Genomic DNA, 21910 nt, shown 5'->3' with positions numbered 1-21910 from the left:
AGGAGGCCAGGAGAGGAAAACAACTGCACAGGCAGACTTGTTCTGTCCAAACGGGCGAAGTTTCTAAAGCAAATGTCCACTTCTAGGCATTTCTCAAGACCCAGACGCTGATTTGACACTTCCGGCTTCCCCACCCCACCCAGTCTAGTGCAGACAGGGAGCAGAAACTCAGACACGAAGAACTGCAGCCTGTGCAGGCAGCAAGCGGGAGAAGGGTGGGTGCTCAGCACCTGCCAGGCATCCACGGGCACTGTGCATTGCCTGCCCAGCACCCTGGCCCCTCAGTGCTAGGCACCGGCACCTATGCACACTGGCTTCCTGGTTTCCTTGTAAGCATGTGTGAAGTGCTGGCGGCATGAGCTGGGAAAGGGCCCCTGAGGCCTTCTCGGGTGCCTGGGACACAGAAAATAGATCTATTTGGTGTCTGGCCCTGACCGGAGTTTGCAGCTTGCTTCAGCCATGCCTTGGCAGTAGAGTGGTTAGAGGTGCTGGCAGACAGTCACAGTCAGCCTGAGTTCTTGTGAAACTTCATGACTATATAAGGCCTGGGAAGGAAAGAGAATGATGCCAACCTAAGGGATGGGATAGTGAAAGAATGGGGAGAGTGCAGGGAAGGCCACTTTTGGTGCAGAGCTAGAGATATTCCCCTTCATCCACCCACAGCAGGTTGCAGTGACAGTGACTTCTCCTGCAGAAATTGTGCCATCAATTGCGTGATAAAGGAGGAATCCCGAAGCGGGTAGGTGGACGGGGTGCTGCACCAGGTTCCTGCAGGAGTAGATGCTCTTTCTCTGGTGACTTGCTTGACAGTGGCCTCCCCCTCTGGTCAGAGTCAGCTGGCTTCAACGTGGGCCAGGAAGAAGACCCTGAAGTCCAAAGTCTCAAATATCTTTGATGAGTATCACATCCCATGGTACAGAAGACTTAGGTCACCTAGCCTGAGGGGCAGTTTTGGAGAAAGAGATGGCCAGGTAGGCTAGGCCAGTGAAAAGGCAAGAGGAGCAAGGAGTACTGGCTCAGAAGTCAGAAGTCTTGTATTCATCCTGGCTCTGGCAGAGAGATCTAGATGAGTGTGATCCCTTTTCCTACGCAATGCCACTGTTGTGATGACATGAGATCATTCTCATAAAGAGCTTAGAGTAGTGCCAGGGTATACAGTAAGCACTCAATCATGTTAGACATTGCCATCACTACCCTCCCACTCGCCTTCTGCATGGTTCTGGAATCTTGAGTTAGAAGGGACGCCATCCCCAGCTGCACCCTCTTGGTTTTTGCAGTATAACATTTTTCTGTTTTTCTTCCCGCTTCCTGGGCACTCCTTCTCATCGTTCTTTGTGGACCCTGCTCTTTCTGGCCTGGCACTTAAGGACTGGTTCTCCTCTGGGCTCTGTTACAGGATCAACTCTTCTCTCCTTACAGCTGTTTCTGTAACCTCGTCCTCCTAAAGGTTTTGCTCTATTCTGATGGGTGCCATCTCCATACCTCCAGCCCGGATGTCCCAAACTTCAGGACACCGTGTGGAATAATCTGGACTTTTTCCTATCAGCATCCTCTAGGTACGTGAGGTTGAATATGTTCCTCGTCTTTGCCTCAAAATCCCCTGAGTGCCTCTTTACCTTCATATAGAATGGAGATGCTTCCATTCAGTGTTGCCCAAGGAAGAGAGCTGGCTGTCATCCTTGACACCTCCTTGTCTCTCATCCTCCAAATCTAATCCCTCACTAACTGTCCTTTTTACCTCCTAGCTATTTTTCAAATGCATCCACTTCCTCCCTCTCCACTGCCATAGGCCTAGCAGAAGTTGCCAATTCTCTCACCCAGACTGTTTGGTTAATACTCTTGCTCCTGCGTAGGACCCCTGGCTGGCTTTTCATGGTTCTCAGGACATGGCTTGGATATGACTTCCTGCCTTTTGCACTTCATCTTGCTTTGTTGTTGTTAGAGTTCCAACCACACTGATCTTCCTATACTTCCTTCAAAATGCTTCCCTCTCCCACACAGGGACTTTGCAAATGCAAAATGCATCCCCTCCCCCAATTGGATGAAGTCATACCCACTCATCTTTAAGCGTCTAACTGGATGGTCATTTTCTCAAGGAGGCTTCCCCTGCTCTCCTGGGCTAGGCCAGGTCCCTTTGTATGTGGTCCCATAGAATTGTTCAGCTTCTTTCACCTTGAAATCGTACATTCTACTTGTTCAATTAATGTCTGCTTCCCCTATAAGACGGTAATACCATGAGAATAGAAACCTCATTCTTTTCTTCATCATTATTGTCTTAAATGTCTACCAAAACATGGATGCTTAAAGAACACTTGTTGGATAAACACATAAAAGAAACTCTCACAACTAAATGCCACCAGTAAATCTAATAAGTAGGATTTTTTGCCATATGAAAACGTGGAACAGGGCAAGGTCAAGAACAAAGCCCCGTACTTTTAATCCATTTTATAGAATCTTTTTTGATTATTGAAAGTCAATATTATTGAGGTATAATTTACATAAAAATCACATAGATTAAAATGAACCCGTTTAAAGTGCACATTTTGATGAATTTTGACCAACACATGCAGCCCTGCAAGCATCGCCACAGTCAAGACGGAGCATTTCTGCCATCTACCATGTCGCTTTGTGTGCAGTTTTCACCCCTTCCTGGATCCAGGCAACCACAGCTCTGTCTTCTGTCTCTATTGATTAGTACAGTATTGCCTGTTCTAGAGTTTCACATAAGTGGAATCATACATTATGTACTATTTGTATCCAGCCATTTTTACTCGGCATAATGTTTGTGAGACTCGCTCATGAGGTAGCATATATAAGTAATTTGTTCTTTTTATTGCTAAAGAATACTCCACTGTGTAAATTTGTCACAATGTGTTTATGCACTCCCCTCTCGATGGACATTTGGGTTATGTCCAGTTTTTGGCTATCGTGATTAACTCAGTCTCAAATATTCCTGTATGAGTCCTTGTGAGTCTGTGTGTCCTTGTGTATGAGTCCATTCATTTCACTTCTCTTGAGTAAATGCCTAAGCGAGGAATTTTTACATCATAAGGTAAGTGTATGCTTAACTGTATAAGCAACTGCCAGTTTTCCAAAGTAGTTGTCAGATTTTACCCTCCTGTCAGCGGTGTATGAGAGTGCACCTTGCATTGCCTGTCTAGCACCCTGAACCCTGAGTCCTAGGCACCAATACCTATGCACTCTGGCTTCCTGGTTTCCTTGTAAGCAGGTGCAAAGTGCTGGTGGCATGAGCTGGGAAAGGGCCCTTGAAGCCTTCTCCCATGCCTTGCTGGAGATGCAGAAAACAGATCTATTCGGTGTCTAGCCCTCACCTGGAGTTTGCAGCTCACCTCTGCCATGCCTTGGCTGAGAGTCCCAGTTGTTCTACATACTTGCCAACATTTGGTATTGTGTGCGGTGATAATTTATTGGGCAATTAATTTTTATTTCCATGATTACTAATGAGGTTGAGCTTCTCTCTCTTCTCTCCCTATGTGTGTGTGTGTATATATATATATATAATGTCATTGTTGTTTTGTTTTGTTTTTCTTTCCACCTGATTTGTAGCTTTTCTTTTCATTTTCTTAATAGTATTAAAGATCAGAACAGCCATATTTAATTTTGATGGAGCTTAATTGATTATTTTTTCTTATATGATTAATGCTTTACTTGCCTTTATTATGGAATCATTGCCTACCTTGAGATTGATAACATTTTCTACTGTTTCTTTCTTGAAGTTTTGTAGTTGTAACTTTTAAGTTGAGTTTAGTGATGGACTTTGAGCTACTTTTTTGTATATGATGTGAAATAAAAGCCAAGATTTAAGTTTTTCTTCACAAACATCTGGTTATTCTAACACAGTTTTTTGAAAAGACTGCTTTTTCCCCCATTGAATTACCTTGGCAGTTCAACTGTTTGAATGAACTGACCAAAGGGTTGAAAAATCAACTGACCAGATATGAGTGCGGGTCTGTTTCTGGACCCTATATACTCTCCATTGATTTGTATGCCTGACCTCGCACCAATGTGTGAGCACAAACCTCACTGGTTAGTGTCATTTTCTAGTAAATATAGAATCAGACAGCATAAATTCTCCAACTTTGTTCTTTATACAAAATTATATTATACATTATGGATTTTTTATTTCCCTATAAATATTAGAACCAGCTTGTCAAATTCTACAAAAAAAAAACTTTTATAATTTTGCTCAAAATTATATGGATCCTGGCTGGGTGCAGTGGCTCACGCCTGTAATCCCAGCACTTTGGGAGGCCAAGGCAGGTGGATCACCCAAGGTCAGGAGTTTGAGACCAGCCTGGCCAACAGGGTGAAACCCCATCTCTACTAAAAATACAAAAATTAGCCAGGCGTGGTGGTGCACACCTGTAATCTCAGCTACTCGGGAGGCTGAGGCAGGAGAATCACCTGAGCCCTTGAGCCCAGGAGGAGGAAGTTGCAGTGAGCCGAGATTGTGCCATTGCACTTCAGCCTGGACAATAGAGTGAAGCTCCGTCTCTAAATAAATAAATAATTATACGGATCCTATAGATCAATTTGGGAGAGTGATAACATTTAGTCTTTCAATCCATGAACATGGCGTATCTTGGCTTTCTTCTCCAATTTCTCTCAACAATGCTTTTGCTTTGCCATTGTCAGTGTGCAGGTCTTGAAAAGATTTTTATACTTATCCCTTATTATATCATGTTTTTGAATGCTATGGCAAATTATATTGCTTTTAAATATTATTTTTTATTTTGTGTATAGAAATATAACTGACTCTTTCCTAACATTCTCTGACCTAGCATCCTCTATTGTGTGTTGACCTAGCATCCTCTATTGTGTGTTGACCTAGCATCCTCTATTGTGTGTTGACCTAGCATCCTCTATTGTGTGTTGACCTAGCATCCTCTGATATTCCAAATTTACTTAGTTTCAACGACTTCTTAGGTTCCTTAGAATTTTCTCCGTACGTGATATTGCCTGTAAATAAAAGCAGTTTCACGCCTTTCTTTCCAACAGCTATCTTTTTATATCTTTTTCTTTTCTCATTTCACTGGCTGGAACCTCCAGTACAAAGTTGACTAAAAGTAGTGAGAGCTTATATTTTTGCCTTGTTACAAATCTTAGGGGGAAAGAGTTTAGTGTTCAGCATTAAGTATGATGTTAACTGTAGGTTTTCATAGACATCCTTTACCAGGTTGAAGAAAGTTTGCTTCTAGTCTCAGTTTACTGAGAGTTTTTATCATGAGTGAATGTTGAATTTTGTCAAGTGCTTTTTCTGCATCTATAGAGATGATCGTGTAATTTTCTCCTTTATTTTGTGGCAAAATTTTATGGCAAATTTCAGTGGCTGATTTTCAAATGTTAAATCAGTATTACATTCTTGGTATAAATCCTGTTCGGTTATGATGCATTATGATTTTTATACATTGCTGAATTTAATTAGCGAATATTTTGCTAACACTTTTGTGTTTATATTTATGAAGGATATTAGTTTGAATTTTTTTCTTGTAGTTTTATTATTTGGTTTGGGTATCATATTATTACTGTCCTATAAAATGAGTTGGCAAATGTTTCCCCTTTTTTGTTTTCTGAAAAATATTCTGTGAAAAAAGTATTATTTTTTCCTTGTAAGTTTCAACTAACTGACTACGGAAACCATCTGAGGTGGGAGTTTGCTTTTTGGGAAAGTTTTACGTTTTTGAAAAGAATGTCTTTAATTAAATTCACTTAAATATATTTTATATTCATACATTTACCATTTTGATGCTCTTCATTTCTTTGTGTAGATCTCAGTTTCCATTTGATGTCATTTTCCTTCAGCCTAAACTTCTTTAATATTTTTGTATGCAGATATGCTGATGACAGATTCTTTTAGCTTTTGTTTTAAAAAATGTCTTTATTTTGCCTCCATTTTTGAGACAGATTGTCAATGGATATAGAATTCTGGATTGACCACTTTCTTTCAGCACTTTAAAAGTGTCATTCAATTTCCTTCAGGCTTACTTTTTTTTTTGGAAAGTCTGCAGTCAGTATTATTTTGCTTCTTTGTATATATTTTTTCTCTAAGTGCTTTTGCAATTTTCTCTTTACCTTTGATTTATACAGTTTCACTCTGGTGTGTCCAATTATTTTCATTCTACATGCTCTTTGTTGAGTGTCTTGGATCTCTGGATTTATAATTTTCATCAAATTTGGTAAATTTGTAACCATTATTTATTTAAATAATATTTTATGCTTGTCCTTCTAGGACTCAAATTACACACATGCTAGACTGCTTCCTCTTGTCTTGAAAGTCGCTGATGTTATGTTCATTTTTTTTCTAATTCTTTTTTTCTTTCCTCTGCTTCAATTTGGATAATTTCTATTGCCTTGCCTAAAAGAACTTCAGGCAAGTTCTTAAAACAGAACTGGTCTTTTCTACTGCAACGTCTAGTCTGCTTTAGGTAAGTCTATTTAGTAAATTTTTTATTTCAGATATAATATTTTTCAGCTCTGGAAGTTCCATTTTGATTTTTTTTCATATTTTTAATTTATACTTTTATATTCTCTCTTAAATCATTAAACTTGTTTATATTAGCCATTTAAAAGTTGTTGTCTGCTACTTTCATAATTTCTATCTGTTCTGCCACTGTTCTTATTGCCTGTTTTTTTTTTTTTTAAACTGACTATGGGTTCCATATCTAACCATTTTTGGTGTAGGGTGTCCATTGGGTGTTGTACATTGTGAAAGCTACATTGTTGAGTGTCTTGGATTTTGTTGTTTTCCTTTAAAGACTGGCGAATTTTGTTTTGGCAGACTATTAAGTTACTTGTGGATCACACTGACTGTGTTGAGATTTGTGTAAAAATTTTTAAAACTTGGGTCTAGAATAGTCTTTACCCTCACGGTAGTTTTTTCTTATTACTGCTAAGGTGTGGTTCTTCTGTAGTCTCTGCTAAATGCCCTGAGGTTCTGTGAACTCTCTTCATGCTGGCTGGCTGGAGCTTAACTATCTTCCAGCCCATATGAGCTCTGGAAATTGTTTAGTTTACAACTCCCCAATATTTGTTGTTTTCTTGGCCTCATAGAGCTTCTGTCTGAAAATATGCAGCTTAATACTTAATAAAAGACTCAAGGGGACCACTATGCAAATTTCTGGAGCTCTTTTCCTGTGTAGAATTCCTGCTCTGTTGTATTCTATTTCATAAATTCCAGCTGCCCCCGCCTGCTCAAACTCTGATTTCTGCCTCCTCAATTCAGCAAGAGTGCTGTGCTTTGCTTGGGCTCCTTTCTTCTCTGCTGTGGCCTTGAAAATGCTTCCAGACAGAATGCCCATTCTCTTCTATAGCTCACCTAGTTTGCATCTCTTTTCTCAGAGATCGCAGTCCAGCATTGCCTATTTTCTAATGTTTGAAAATAATTGTTTTTTTTTTTTTGTCCAGTTTTTAAGTTATTTACTATAGGAGGGCAAACCTGGTACCAGTTACTCCATCATGGCCATTGATACAGGTTTAATCAGCTTACATAACAGAATTTTCATTTTGTCTGTATTTCTTTAAAGAAATCACCAGAAGAGTATAAAACCAACAAAAAATATATATGACCTCTGTATGATCACATTAATTCACTTGTCTGATAAGCCTTTTCAAACAGAAATAAGATTAGTGGATTTGACTTATTCGTAATGAACCCATGCTGGCCTATAGGGATCACATCTCTTTCTCTTCATAAGTCAGACATTTAATGATGTTTTAGGGATTTTCCCAGAGAATGTAATGTTTACCATTAAGCAGGTTTTGGAATATGCTTTTTAAAAATATGAAAATATTTGTCTGTTTTTGGTCTTTGGCATAATATTTATAAATAACATTTATTTGCTTATGAAGTGCTTACTGTGTGCCTGGAAGCAGGCTGCATGTTTTATATACCTTATCTTTTTGAGTCATCATAATACTGTGAGTTTTGAATCATTACAATAATATGAGTTCTTCTATTATCCTCACTTAATAGTTGAAGAAATTGAGAATTAGAGATATAAAATAACATGCTTCAGGCCACATAACCAGAAAGAGATGGAGCTGACATTTGAATCAAAGAAGTTTGATTAGAAAATACCAGTTGAACCACTGGGCTATCCTTAACATCACCTGTCTTGAGCTTCGTGATTTCTCAGAATTTTCTTTTAACCAAAAAATTGAACTCTTTTTTTGTTTCTAAATATCATTTGAAGTACCCAAGGAATGCCAAATATGAACAAATATGGGGTCCTTCAGCATCCTCTTTTTTTTTTTTTTTTTTTTTGAGACGGAGTCTCACTCTGTTGCCCCTTGTGGAGTGCAGTGATGCAATCCCGGCTCACTGCAACCTCCACCTCCCAGGTTCAAGCAATTCTCCAGCCTCAGCCTCCCGAGTAGCTGGGATTACAAAAGTGCACCACCACGTCTGGCTAGTTTTTTGTAGTTTTAGTAGAGATGGGGTTTCACCATGTTGGCCAGGCTGATCTGTTCGGTGTACATTGAGTATGTTTTACAGATTCATTTAATCTCTTTCTATTCTTAGGGCATTCCAGGCAAATGGAATAATATGAAAAACAGCAAAAGAAGCATGAAACTGCAGAACTTATTAGTTCAAATGCAATATGGGGATGTTTTGTAGCAACATCACATAGATGTTGAGAGGGTTGAAAGGAAGGAAACACATTTTACTACATAAGGGACTAGTCATGAGAATGTATGTTTAAAGTTCATAGATATATTTGGTACAACCATGACTACAACACCTGAATAAATTTAATTAATGCTTTTCCTGTGAAGAACATATAGTACTTGAGTATATCATAAAATACTATTGTTAGTGGTTTCAGGAGGGAGAATCATTCACCAAACAAGACAGACAAGAAAATCATGAGGATAAGAGCTGGACAAGTGTGATGTGTTGTTGGTAGAGGACACCCAAAGGAGGGAGAGATCAGACTCACTTGTTTATTTAAAGATGACTAAGAATTTGCCTGACAGATGGGAATCATGACAGCTGGAGAGAGGATGTTCTAGGCAAATGGAACAATATGTGTAACAACATAGAGGCATGAAACAGACCACATTCTCTTTGATCAGTAATGTAACATATATATGAATGTGTACATTCAAATAAGTTTAAAATCTTAGTGCTCTCCTCCAAAGAGTTTATAACATAATTGAATAGATAATGTGCAAGTATGGGAAGAAAATGTTAATACTATGTGATAATGGTCTGATAAGTATCTGTTGAATAAATGAATGATAAATGAATGAATGTCAGGGTGTGCTAAATGCCAAATGACTAATGCTACTGGTAGGATCTCCAGGAGGACAGGGCAGGGGGTGCTCACTTTTGCATGATATGATTTGGAGAGTCCTTGATGGAGAAGTGGGGATTGATCCAGACTTTGAAGGGTGGGTAGAAGTTGGATAAATGGATGAGGGAAGGTGCCCCAAGGGAGTGAAGAACAGCATCAGCAGAAGTAAGCAGGAGAGAGGGGTGTTATCAGGGAGGGAAGGATGAATGTGGAGGAGCTAGGACCAAAAGGTGGGCATCCCCAGATCATAATGGGCCATGAATCATAGGCTGATTTTGAACTTTGTTTTGTTGGTTGTTGGGGAATCCTAAAGGGTTCTGAGCATGGAACTGACAGGATAAAAGTAATTTTTAGTCATTATGGACAAAAGCGAATTATACAACAGCCAAGCACGGTGTCTCATGCCTGTAATCCCAACACTGCAGGAGGTAGAGGCAGGCAGATCACTTGAGTCCAGGAGTTCAAGACCAGCCTGGTCAACATGGTGAAACTTTGTTTCTGCTGAAAATACAAAAAAGTTAGCCAGGCGTGGTGACACACACCTGTAATCCCAGCTCTTGGACCCGGGAGGCAGAGGTTGCAGTGAGCTGAGATCATGCCACTGCACTCCAGCGTGGGTGACACAGCGAGACTCTCTCTCTAAATAAGTAAATAAATTTATGAAACTTTTTTTTTCACAGTTCTTTAGCACCTACTGAGTGCCATACACAGGTTATTCCAAGATGAATAAGACCCATTTCTTGCTTTTAAGGAACTTTGAAAATGAAAGTGATGGTCGAGAAGAATTAATTTGGCAGTGATGAGAAGAGTGTATTGGAGGGAGAGAGAGGCAGAGAGAGCAGTTATGAAGCAATTAAGGTAATTTAGGCACTAGCACCTAGTGAGGTGGGATGTGGGGTGAGGCAGGGGTGGGAGACATAGGAAATAGGAAACAATGGATGGATATTGGGGCCCTCACAGAGGGAGAAATGACAGGTCTTGGGACTGACAAAAGATGGCAGACAGTTGAGAGCCAACAGAGCACCAAGCTTTCTAGCTTCAGTGGTTAGAATGGTGGTGGTACCAATGGCGAGAGTTCAGAGTCAAAATGTACTGAGTATTCATTATATGCCAGAGGATGTAGTGAGCATTCACTATATGCCAGAGGATGTAGTGAGGATGTAGTGAGGATACAGCGGTGAATAGAAACAAGGCCTCTACTGTATTGTAAATAGAGAATATATGGATCTCATGTTGTAGAGGAAGACAGACCATCACTCTTACTCCTTGCTGTACTTTATTCTCCATCCTGCCACTGCCTGGCATCTGATATCCTCTGCTGCAGTGTTGTTCAAGAGAAATATAAGGAGGGCCACGTTTGTAACTGAAAATATTCTAGTGGTCACATAAAAATGTAAGAAGAAATAGGTGAAATGATTTTTATTACAATATCTTATTTCACTCAACATATCCAAAACATTATCATTTTAACATTCAATCGATATTAAAAGCTTATTATAAGATTTTTTACATTCCTTTTTTATACGGAGTTTCTGAAATTCAGTGTGTATTTTAAAACTTGTAACACTTCTTAATTTGGAAGCTAAATGTTCAATGTTTAAAGGAAAATGTAGCCCTATCCAAACAATGTAGTTGTGTTTAACAAAAAAATATTTCACACTGTTTTAGTTCTTTAGTTGCACCAGACACGTCTCAAATTGTCCAGGGGCACATTGGCTGGTGGCTACCATATTGGACCACACAGCTGTGTATTATCTGGCCCCTCTTTATTCTAGCTTAGGTTTCATTATGTTATCAGGCATAGGGCACAAGTGTCCCTGGTAATCAGGCAGGGTCCTGCATTATACCATAAACACAGCACAATAATTGAGGCTGAGCTTCCTCATCTGTCAAATGGAAACTAAAAATTCTTGTCTCATAGGGAAGTTGTGGGGAGCCAATCATATCACATGTGTGAAATCACCTACAACAGTGTTGGGGAATAGTAGATGTCAGCAAATATTAGTTTATTTTCCTCCTTCTATCTCATAGATAGATGTCATACATTTTTCAAGGATTCACTTCATCGCAATTTTTCGTAACATTGTACATAGTTGCTCTGAACATCCACTCATCTCTAGAATTTGTTCCCTATGGTTTGGCCCTTAGTCATGGCCACAGTTTTGCCATTTGCATTTTGTGATAATTTTTAGTCTTGTTTTTCCAACATCACTGGGATTCCTTCAGGTCGGGACCTGAAGGTCCTCTCCTGCCTTCTCAGATGTTTTCTGCAGTGCCGAATTCACAGTTCAAAATCAATACATGTATTCATATTTTGTGATTGACTGATGGATTGAGATTGTCTCTAAAGTATTCTTAGTGACCAGGGAAATTCCATTTGGATTTTAAAAATTAATTGTAGATAATAGACTTTGTGAATCCAGTGGCAAATGAATAATTACGGTTTGGCTGTGATTTGCCCTCATATGGCATTCATCAATTTCAAGTTACTTTATGTTAAAATTTATCATAAATTAATTTTGGGGGAGTGAAATATGATTACATTTCAAAACTCTTGAAAGATACAGGAGAAAAAAATCCCTCTGTAAACTTATCACAGTCCTTACAAAATTTTTAACTCAATTCAAGTTACTCTAATATTATATTATTGATACAATAAATTATATTGATAGGTTCCTAGGTAGAAAATAGGTTACTGTCTTCTTTTTGCAGATGGTGAAACTGAGGCTCAGGGATTCAAGAAAGTTGTGCAATTTGACATCAGAAATCAGGGTGAAGACACATGAGGAAGGTGGGTGTCTTGATAGTTTCTCCCAGCATGGTGCCCACAGGTTATGTTAGAACACTTACCTCCCAGAATCACTGGTTTGAGCTTTCATGACTGATAAGAATTAAAATTCAAGGGTTTACCAAGAAATTGCGTTGCCTTATTTTCATTGCGTGTTTAGTTGCCTTCTAGTATTATGTCAAAGTTTCTTAACATCAATAGAAAGAGAAGAATTTGCAAAAACCAAATGACTATGGCATTCAGTTGCATCCTTGTAAGGGACCTGGATTCAGCTAGATCGTTGAGGCTTTGTTAGACCTTAAGCAGCATTGACAGTTTAAATTCGAGATTTCAACCCTTCCATAAGGCTGTTAAACTAGCCAGAAAATCCAGAGCATTTGAGAAATTCCACAGATTGAGGGGACACAAATGGACTGAAAGGAACCCAATTCTGGAGCTCAGGACCCAGGTGGAGGTGGAAGCAGGAGAGCAGTACCAGGGGTGCCAAGGCTCTGAGCTCCTCACATGACAGGGCTCCTTGAGCTCAGCTCTGTCCATTCCCACAATGCACCTGGTCCTTCCCATAGAATGGATCTTAGTATTTTGAGTGAGAGTCAGGAGAATATTATACTAGAGTCATCTTGCTGTCCTGTGTGGAATACACTGGGTTGCCCATTTAGTGAGTGTTTAAGTGCCTGTAGCATGCACTCAATGTGCAGAGGGTTCAGAAACAGATTCAGAGAACATCAGAGGTGGAAGGCGTCCGTACGCAGTTTGTAGAGACGTCATGGGACTTGGAGTACTTCTGGGATTTGCTCAAGTCTTCTAACTAACCAGCCCAGTGCCATTTGAATAATCCCGGGTGTCCTATTTCAGTAGACTTTGATTTGCCCCACCTTTGTCCAAGTTTACAGTTTTCTGTTTATAATCATCGAGCAGGGCCCCAGGTTTCCTGCCTACAAAGGGGATAGAAGTGGAGTAAACTCCAGACAAAAAGGCCGTTTCCTACCCGCTTGGACCTTCTGATGCCCTCCGAATCTATTTTTACACTTTTATATTATAACTTTTGTTTTCCAGTGGTTTCTTCTGCATCCCTATAGCCTTCTTGCCAGGAATCGAGTCCCAAGGATTCTTTTTTCAATTTCTTTTTTTAAAAAATGATTTCAACTTTTATTTTAGATTCAGAGGGTACATGCGCAGGCTTGCTACATGAGTATATTGTGTGATGCTGAGGTTTGGGGAACGATTGATCCTATCACTCAGGTAATGAGCATAGTAGCCACTAGTTGGTTTTTCAACCCTCCCCATCTCCTTCCACCCTCTAATAGTCCCCAGTGTCTATTGTTGCCATCTTTATGTCCATGAGTACCTGTGTTTAGCTCCCACTTATAACTAAGAACATGTACTATCTGGTTTTCTTTTCCTGTGTTAATTCGCTTAGGATAATGGCCTCCAGCTGCATTCACGCTGCTGCAGAGGACATGATTTCATTCTTGTTTTTTTTCTTTTTTCTTCGAGATGGAGTTTCGCTCTTGTTGCCGGATCGGAGTGTAATGGCGCGATCTTGGCTCACTGCAACCTCCGCCTCCCAGGTTTAAGCGATTCTCCTGCCTCAACCTCCCAAGTAGGTGGGATTACAGTTACCTGCCACCATGCCCAGATAATTTTTTGTATTTTTAGTATAGACGGGGTTTCACTATGTTGGCCAGTCTGGTCTCGAACTCCTGACCTCAGGCGATCCACCCCGCTCAGCATCCCAAAGTGCTGAGATTACAGGCATGAGCCACCATGCCTGGCCAATTTCATTCTTTTTTATGGCCACATAGTATTCTGTAGTGTATATGTCCCACGTTTTCTTTATCCAGTCCACTGTAGATGGGAACTTAGGTTGATTCCATGTCTTTGCTATTGTGAATAGCGCACAATAAACATGGGAGTGCCAATGTCTTTCTGGAAAGAACAAGTTATTTTCCTTTGGGTATATACCCAGTAATGCGATTGCTAGGTTGAATGGTCATTCTAAGTTCTTTGAGAAACCTCCAAACTGCTTTCCACAGTTGCTGAACTAATTTACATTCCTACCAATAGTGTGTAAGTATTCTCTTTTCTCCACAGCCTCACTAGCATCTGTTGTTTTTTGACTTTTTAATAATAGCCATTCTGACTGGTGTGAGATGGTATCTCCTTGTGGTTTTGTTTTGTATTTCTCTGATGATTAGTGATGTTGAGAACTTTTATATAAACTTGTTTGTTGCTCATATGTCTTCTTTTGAGAAGTGTCTGTTCATGTCTTTTGTCCACTTTTTAGTGGGGCTCTTTGTTTTTTGCTTGTTGAGTTGTTTAATTTCCTTATGGATTCTGGACATTAGACCTTTGTAGGATGCATAGTTGTGAATATTTTCTCTCATTCTGTAGGTTGTTTGTTTACTCTGTTGATAGTTTCTTTTGCTGTACAGAAGCTCTTCAGTTTAATTAGCTCTCACTTGTCAATTTTAGTTTCTGTTGCAATTGCTTTTGAGGACTTAGTCATAAATTATTTCCCAAAACTGATGTCCAGAATGGTGTTTCCTAGGTTTTCTTCCAGGAGTCTTATAGTTTCAGGTCTTACATTTAAATCTTTGATTCATCTTGAGTTAATTTTTGCATATGGTAAAAGGTAGGGGTCCAGTTTCATTCTTCTGCATATGGCTAGCCAGCTATCCCAGCCCATTTATTGAATAGGCAGTCTTTTCCCCACTGCTTATTTTTGTTGACTTTGCCGAAGATCAGATAGCTGTAAGCGTGTGGCTTTATTTCTGGGTTCTCTATTCTGTTCCATTGGTCTATGTATCCTTTTTCTTACCAGTACTATGCTGTTTCGGTTACTGTAGTCTTACAGCACATTTCGAAGTGTGCTACAAGTGTGATACCTCTGGCTTTTTCCAAGGATTCTAATGGGAGTCCACTGGACACTTTATCCCAATGTAGCTTAAATATTATGACAACGGTCTTTTGCTGTCGGAGGAGGTCACCAACTTAAAGAATGTGGTCCCAGATGAGCAGGCATTATTATAGTCACCTTCTGTCAGGGTGAGGGAGAGGACAGAGAGGGGAACCAGCCAGTTCAGAGACATCCAGCAAATCAGGATTGACTGCCCTCAAGTGCACACCCCTGTGTACTTGCTCCCATAGGGAAATGACAGTGACCTAGACCTCCAGGGCTCAGGATTCAGGCTGTCCAGAGCACTCATGGTCTCTCTGCATGCCTCTTCTCTCTCACCCTCCAGAAAGCTTTCAAACAGCTCAAGTTTCACTGCGGGTTGGAGTGGGAGGCAGGCTGGCCTGGCTGCAGCAGTAATTTGTCTGGTTTACTAGGTCAGTTTCCTGTCAGGCTCACTGTGGTTTAAAATTATTATGGAGCCCAGTTTCTTATTGACAGAGGCTTTATAAGCCCCCAGTATGTCTGTCCCTGCTTCCATCCCGCAGAGAGCAGCTTGTTCATAACCTTTCCAGGCATTGCTTCTATTATTGAGGGCTAGATATTGTTTTCCTGGGTGATCTGTGATGTAGTACAGTACCACGGCTTTGAATTCCACATTTTGGGGCCTAAAGAAGGGTTGTTGCTGACTTTCCTTAGCTCCATTTCTGCTGAAACACTGCAACACAATTTCTTTTTTTGAAGGAAATCTCACTTGATTTGTAAATGCAGCCTATTGTCTTATTCTTCCTCCTTTACCTACATGCTGGCTTGTCTGGCAGTTATCAGCCACATGTAGCTATTGCACACTTGACATGGGGCCAGTTCAAATTCAGATGTCCTCTATGTACAACAAAGCATGTAAAATAGCTCATGAAAAATTTTTATATTGACTGTATGTTGAGATGATAATATTTTAATATATTGGCATTAAAAAACCATTAATTTCACCTGTTTCCTTTTGCTTTGTGAATGTGGCTAATTTGTGTTAAATGTGGAAAATGTTTAACTTACACGTGTGGCTCCCATGAAGTTTCTGTTGAACAGCATTGATCTACATCAGTTTATTTTCTCTAAAATGCCAACTGCTCTTGTACTCCTACTACTATTTGAAAGACCAGGGTTCAACTCCTGGTTCCCAGATCACTAGTTTGTCATCTCCGGCAAGTTGCTGCCCTATACTTAGCTTCAGATTCTTCACCGATTGCTAGTTTAACACTGCCCATGCTACCGATCTCTCATGGAATTTTATAGGTGGAAGGGAATCTTTTGAAATGTATGGCACTGGCTGTAAGGAATTAGAATGATCGTTAGGTGGTAACAGCTGCCATCTCTAATAGAGGATCCAGTACATCCAGGATCATTCCTCATCTTCCACTTCGTGCAAGGAGAAAACTGTGAGAAACTTTTTCTTCCTAAAAGTTAAGAACGGCAGTTTGAGAGGCTTAGACTGTCCTTTGGTTAACAGTTCCCAAAACAGATCTGAATAGGTAAAAACAAAAAGGCCATCCAATCGGATGAGGAAAGACTGAAAGTTGCTGGCATTTCATTTCTTTTGTTCTCATTCTTGGTCATCAGAATAGAAACTGATGGGCAGTGAGTGGGGTGGACGGCCTCTGCAAAGTGGCCTGATCAGATTCCTGAGCATCTAGGTCACTGGGCAGGATGGCGCCTGGCTGGAGCCACCGTTGCTCTCTTCTGACCTTGAAAGGTGTGACAAGTGGATCTGCATTCATTGCTCTGTGAGCCTCTATTGAGTATCTATGATGTGCTGGGCATTGACCTGATCTTTATGAGAATTTGGTAAGCCTGCAAAGGAGTAAGTAGTGGAAATGAGAAAAAGTGTGTGTTTGATATTAATCAACAATGACAACAATCAAACAAACTAGAGACAGGAAAGAATATAAGATACTCTTCCCTTCCTGTATTTTTTTGCTTCTTTTTATTCAGAGACCCTGACACTTAAGGTTCTTTGGAAATGAATGTAGGAATGAGTGAATGAGTGGTTTATATCAAAATAGACATATTTATTTGTAAAATAAAACCATTTTGGTGTTGTGATTATCTTTTAAGTTCCCAAATAAGGTGCTCGAAGATGTTAGGTATCAGTTTGGAGCAAAGAGGGAATCAATAAATACTTGATGATTTAAAAGTTAACTGATAATGTCGCATACCAGAGAAGGAGGATTCACCCTCTGTTTATCTGATGTCATAGATTTTTCTGAGGGGTGGAGAGAATGATTTCTCCTTCGAACCATACAGATATAATTTTATGTCAACACAAAAATGCAATGATACTATACATGCACTTTGTTGCTGTTGTAAGTGTGGTTTTCCTTTTCTGTTTTTGCTTGGCTCTTCCTTTCCCCACTCTTGTTCCCATCAACTTGACCTCTGCCCATGATGTACATATTAGCATACTGATATATTTCCATCTTCACTTTTCTCCATCCTCACATAATCACACACACATCATCATCATCATACACATATAACATGTCTTTTGTCACAGTGCATTTTTATTAAATGGAGTAAAATTCTATCCTTTCCTCATTCAATGATACTGCATGGACATTCCACCAGGGCATCTAGTATAGCTCCAACTCATTCTTTTTTGTTTTCTGAGATGTAGTCTCACTCTGTCACCCAGGCTGGAGTGCAGTGGTGAGATCTTGGCTCACTGCAACCTCTGCCTCCCAGGTTCAAGCAATTCTCCTGTCTCAGTCTCCTGAGTAGCTGGAACTGCAGGGACATGCCACCATACCTGGCTAATTTTTGTATTTTTAGTAGAGATGGGGTTTCACCATATTGGTCATGCTGGTCTTGAACTCCTGACCTCAGGTGATCGACCCGCCTCAGCTTCCCAAAATGCTGGGATGACAGGTATGGGCCACCACCCCAGGCTGTCCAACTCATTCTTTTTAATGACCATATAATATTCCATTCTGTTGATATATCATCATTTCTCAATCATCCCTTAGCAATAGGCATTCACTTTGTTTCTAGGTGTGTGTGTTTGTTTCTTTTTGACACTGTGAACAATGCTTGTCTACATATCCTTTTTTTTGTGCTGGCGTTTTTCTTTATATAAGTTAAGTCTCAGGGCTGAGATCACAGAGTATATATGTATTTTAAAATTTTAATAAATATTTGCTCCATTACTTTTTAAAAGGCTGTAACAATTCATATTTTCATAAACTGTGTAAGAAACTAATTCTTTGCCACATTTTTACCCAAAATGGTGTGTTTTCTTTTTGTAAGAAATATTTTATAAGTATAATTGATATAAATTAATAATTCATTGCTCTGGACCAAGGTTCTTAACCATTATTTTGGCCATGGACTCCTTCTCAAAATACTAGTTTTTTGTTTGTTTGTTTTGTTTGTTTTGTTTTTTGTTTTTTGAGATGGAGTCTTGCTCTGTCGCCCAGGCTGGAGCGCAGTGGTGCAATCTCAGCTCACTGCAACCTCTGCCTCCTGGGTTCAAATGTTTCTTGTGCCTCAGCCTCCTGAGCAGCTGGGATTACAGACGTGCCGCCACCACACCCAGCTAATTTTTGAATTTTTAGTAGAGGTGGGGTTTCACCATGTTGGCCAGGCTAGTCTTCAACGCCTGACCTCAGATGATCTACCTGCCTTGGTCTCCCAAAATGCTGAGATTACAGGCGTGAGCCACCATGCCAAGCCTGAATACTTTTTTTTTAATAAGCAAAATAAATTACATAGGATTACAAAGAAAAACCAATTATATTGAAATACAGTTATCAATTTTTTTAAATAATGGATACTTGGATGTAGAAAAAAGAGAATAAGTCAAACATATTTTTAAAAACTGTATTTGTGATACAGAAATGTGTGTGTCTCTATTAACATATTAAATAACAAGGTCTACTTGCAGGTCTAATAGCTATCATAAATTAAAAGAAGTGATAAATATAATTGGTATTTCAAGATATATGCACCAACTGTAACATATGAACATATTTATGATTTCTATTGGAGACAAAGTCATAGGTACTGCTAATGATACTGTGGTTTGTTGTAATTGAAGTAAATACAACATTTCAGTTAGAAATTAATGAAACAAATGTAATAGGGCTCTAAGTTCATGAACCACTCAATATTATTCATAGACTCCTTGGGATGACCCTGTCCCCTAAGTTAAGTACCCCTGCTTAGACCTTCAGAGAAGAGACCCTAGAGACTCTTTTCTACTCTTTAGTTTTATAGATGAGGAAACTGTGCTTCAGGGACATTATCATAGAGACTGTGGTCCAACCAAGAGCTGAATTCAGATCTCCTGGCTCCCTACCCTAGTATTCTTTTGCCACAAATATCACCTTTCTTTAGGGAAGCCAACCCCAGCAGACAAGGTTTCCTTAGTTTCCTCTGTTTGGCTCCAAATCCTGGTTAGACCACAGATTGAAAAACTATGGTTCATGGGCAAAATCCAGCCTACTGCCTTTTCTTGTACATGCAGTTTCATTGAAATACAGCCATGCCTATTTGCTTACTCACTGCCTATGCTGCTTTTCTGCTACAAGGGGAGAGTAGAGTCAATGCAATGAACCCTGTGGACCATGGAGCCTGCAATATTTACCATCTGGCCCTTTGCAACAGCAGTGAGCTGACACCTGGCTTCAACCTACAGTTTGATGTGCTCTCTTGCCTCAACTGTGCTTTGATAGTTCACATTCCAACTGTGGTGCTGAGGGGCACAATAGTACTCTTGTTTCAGGGACTGTGCATAAGCTGCTCCTGTTCTCAGGAGTACTGGGCCCCCCATCCCCATTCCTATGATTTCACAGAGCTTTCCCTGCTTCACTCCTTTCCCCATGTCCAGTGTATGTACTCCTAATGTGTGCCCTGTTAGTGTATTGTGCTCACCCCGAATAGCACTAGTTATGTTGTACTGTAATTGAGTTACTTGTTTGTCTCTCATATTATATATAAACACTCCGGCTGGGCGTGGTGGCTCACGCCTGTGATCCCAGCACTTTGGGAGGCTGAGGCGGGTGGATCACGAGGTCAGGAGATTGAGACCATCCTGGCTAACATGGTAAAACCCCGTCTCTACTAAAAATACAAAAAATTAGACTGGCGTGGTGGCGGGCACCTGTAGTTCCAGCTACTCGGGAGGCTGAGGCAGGAGAATGGCATGAACCCGGGAGGCGGAGCTTGCAGTGAGCCGAGATCGCGCCACTGCACTCCAGCCTGGGCAAAAGTGCGAGACTTCATCTCAAAAAAAAAAAAAAAAAAAAAACACTCCAAGGGCAAGGACTGTGTCTGCCTTGGTCACTGTTATATCTCTAGTATCTGGCTCTAAAGAGATGCTCAAAATATACTTGTTGAGTGGTGAATGAATGAAGTAGGTGAAATTTATCCTCAGTGGCCACTGTCTTGACATCCTGGTCTTTGTGCCTTTTGGTTTAGGAACAGCCATCACTACCCAGCCCCTCTTCATGTGTTTCCAGGAAATAATTTGGTGAACTCATCCTTAAATGACTGATATAGATCAATAGAAGTGCTACAAGAGCAGAAACCTTGTACATATTATTTACTCCATCTATCTATTCCCCAGCACTGTGCATTGCATAGAATGTTTAGTAGATATTTGCTAAATAAATTAATGTTTATAGTAGTGCAATTTTGAATTAGGCCAAAGAAACACACCTCTAATTGTGGAATTTCTTGTGTCAGGGTGCTTAGTTGGGAAATATTTTTGGAAATAAAATGTCTTGGAATTTTTTTAAAAAATTGACACATAATGGGCTAGACGCGATGGCGCATGCCTGTAATCACAGCACTTTGGGAAGCCAAGGTAGGTGGCTTGAGCTCAGGAATTCGTGAGCAACCTGGGCAAGATGGTGAAACCCCATCCCTACAAAAAATACCACAATTAGCCTGATGTGGTGAGGCACACCTTTAGCCCCAGCTACTTGGGGGTCTGAGGCAGGAGAATCACTTGAGCCCAGGAGGTTGAGGCTGCAGTGAGATGAGATCACACCACTGCACTCCAGCCTGAGCGATGAAGTGAGACCCTGTCTCAAAAAAAAATTGACACATAATAATTGTGCATATTCATGAGGTACATAGTGATGTTTCAATGAACATAATATGTAGTGATCAGTTCAGGGTAATTAGTACATCCGTCATCTCAAACACTTATCATTTCTTTGTGTTGGGAACACTCAAAATTCTCCTTCTAGCTGTTTGAAGCTGTATAATATATTATATATATATACACTTTTTTTTTTTTGCTAATTTTTGTATTTTTAGTAGAGATGGGGTTTCACCATGTTGGCCAGGCTGGTCTCCAACTCCTGACCTCAGATGACCCACCCACCTCAGCCTCCCAAAGTGCTGGGATTACAGGCGTGAGCCACTGTGCCCGGCCAATATTATCATTAACTATAGTCATCCTCCTATAGCATGCTAGAACTTTCATTGTGTTTCTGAAATATCACTAATTCCAAGATGTCCCAACCCATCTAACTGTAACTGACTCATCAGGGTAGTTTTGGCATCTCCAGTGTCAGTGTAGATGATTGGAAATGTTAGTGTAACATGAATGAGGAGAGGTATGAAAACCCAGAGAAAGCAAGTATTTTGTGAGAAAGAGTCTGCTATCTTTGTAGCTCCCATAGTTCAAAATTCTTTCACCCCCAAAGTGCAGAAGTTAGTGTTTTTCAATGTTTATAAGTAGCTATGACAGTTCAGCTTCTGAACTCCAGTCCTAGCTTTGCTCTGGGACCACTACTGCTGGCTCTGGCTGAGAAAGAGACTCAGCGTCCCAGGTGCTGTGAGCCCTGAAAGCTTGTTCTCAGGGACATGGCCCTGTCGGGGGCCAGCCCCCATTTTCTTTTATCA

This window comes from Gorilla gorilla, chromosome 18 (genome assembly GCF_029281585.2).
Source record: "Gorilla gorilla gorilla isolate KB3781 chromosome 18, NHGRI_mGorGor1-v2.1_pri, whole genome shotgun sequence".
NCBI lineage: Eukaryota > Metazoa > Chordata > Mammalia > Primates > Hominidae > Gorilla > Gorilla gorilla.
Note: the sequence above shows the minus strand (reverse complement) of the source record.